Genomic DNA, 2446 nt, shown 5'->3' with positions numbered 1-2446 from the left:
TATATAATAATTGCTTTATATTCAGCGAAATTATGAGATCGCTAGGATCAATTGATCGCGGATAATTGGGCGATAATTACGGATCTATTTTTTCAATCGTTACAAACAAAGTACGTCGGGTCACTGCACGAGATAAGACTTGCCATCGATTAGATAATTGCTCGATTAATCGGCTAATGAGGCAATTAACGCGCGCGCGAAATGTTATCGAAGTCGACTCGTGGAGGGTGAGACCAACAAGAGCTAAACGCGGTTGCCATGCATTGGCTTTATATATTCGAAACCGGTCAAGAGTGTCGAACGAGAAAAGATTACGTTGCGCGGGCGACTTTCGCGATAGCTCGACATTTTTCGCGGGCGCCAAATAATATAATGGCTTTCACTTCGCGTGCCACAGCGTAGAAGTCGCGGCTCGTATAATATGCGGGGCATCACACTCGAAAACAAAAAAGTAATGAATTGGATGCAATTAGCCGCGTTTCAGCGCGCTGCACTTCAATACCTTTAAGGTTGAGATTAGCAATTGCTCATCGCAGTTTACATTGTTACGTATATACTGATTATGAAAAGCGTATGCTAAAAAAAGAAAGTATATAGGAAATAATGTGTAGAACATGTGTATGTGCAATAATCTTTAAAAAAATCTAATATATCTGTATGCGAACGAATTACTTGTTCCTGACTACGTTTAGTTCGAGAATAGTCAAGTAGGATGTTTTTGTACCTCAATGACGAGAAAATGTGAATTGTTGTAAAATATTGTTTATGTTAATATTGTTTAACATATTAATATTGTTTAACATATTTTTGTTTAATAATTATTTTTTACGAGTCTTTAAATATACAATTCTCTCGAAAATCCACAATAAAAACATTATAGGAATTTAAGTTTTTATTTTTTAGAAACTTATTGTCATAATAAGCTACGAAATAAATTTTATTTAGTATATTTGTTTTTAGTATATTTGTTTAATTTCTTATTGTTTTTAAAAAATTATGATTAAATCCATATAACATTCTTAAATTAATAAATTGGAAAACAGTTAATAATATACAATATATTGTGAATATAGTGATTTTAATTGGGGCGTAGAAACATTCTAGGTGATTGTTTACTTAAAAAACAATGAGGTAACTACTCTCGGAGTAAACAGCTTCTTGCATGCTTATAATGCATGCATAAATTTTTATCCTATTCTTTATTTATTCAACTTTTATCCTATTCTTTACTTATTCACTTTTTTATAATGGCGCATTTCTATCTTTTTATAAAATAATATAAGCGATTATGCAAGTTAATGTTGGGTTGTCCGGAAAGTTCGTGCCGATGTTGAAGGAAAATTGAAACGCAGAAAATTTTAATTTAATAAATGTATATTAAAATTTAAATTTTAGTCGGCACGAACTTTTCGGACAACCCAATACAATTAATACTTTGAATAATACTTTTATGTACGCCTCAGTGCAAAATAAATATAAAATTAACTGTAATACAGCATTTATAAACTCCATGAATAATAAATAATGTAAATGAAAATGATCAAATTCGAAAATGATCAAATTTGCGAATTGTCGAGTATCATCTCAGACAAACGATGATCATAATTCAAATCGTTCACATAACAGACAACTCACCCATTTCTTACGTTTTACGATTTTATTTCCAGTATAATGTACTATAGCAGTTGGAATTAGTAGGTTGAGGTAATAAGTAACGAGCGGACTGCTGCGGCAGGCAATCTATTTAGAAAAGAATTCAGGTCTTTCTATCTTTTTTTCTTTCTTAAGGCCATTCAGCGACCCGTAATTCTAACTCTTTAGAACGATTTAGCATTTGCGCCAAATGTGAAATTCCTATTCGATACGAATGTCTCGTTTTCTAATATAACGAACGGGCTGTAATCGAGATCGTGCTTTGCTATTTTTGGATCTCCTTTCCTCCTTTTTTTAGACAGGACAAACTTTTCGTGTGACAGGCTCTCGTGTCCGAATGTAAACTTCAGAGTTATCGTTTCTACTTCTCGGACATTGCATGGATAGTAGTTTTCATGAATAGTAATAACTTTCAGTTATTTGAACATTGTTGGCTTCTACTTTTTCCCATTCCACAAAAAATTATTCAAATAAATATAAAAAAATTAAAGTTGATCTGTCTTAAAGTGAAGACTATTGAAATAAGCGCATTATGCGGCGCTATTAATTAATCGAAGACGTCTTGACCTCGAGATCAGAACGTCATTTTCAACGATCGTGACTCTTTATCAAATCGCCTCTTCAGATTTCTTTAGCATTGAAAGTTGCGACAAAAATAATAATAGTTTAATAATTTCAAACTGTATTAATTTATCAATGCTGTCAAAATTTTTATCAGTTATTAATCAATTAACAATATATATATATATATATATATATATATATATATATATATATATATAATAAGTACGTA

This window comes from Atta cephalotes (genome assembly GCF_000143395.1).
Source record: "Atta cephalotes unplaced genomic scaffold scaffold00004, whole genome shotgun sequence".
In the NCBI taxonomy this organism is placed as follows: domain Eukaryota; kingdom Metazoa; phylum Arthropoda; class Insecta; order Hymenoptera; family Formicidae; genus Atta; species Atta cephalotes.
The sequence above is the reverse complement of the archived record's forward strand: the minus strand, read 5'-3'. Positions refer to the sequence as shown.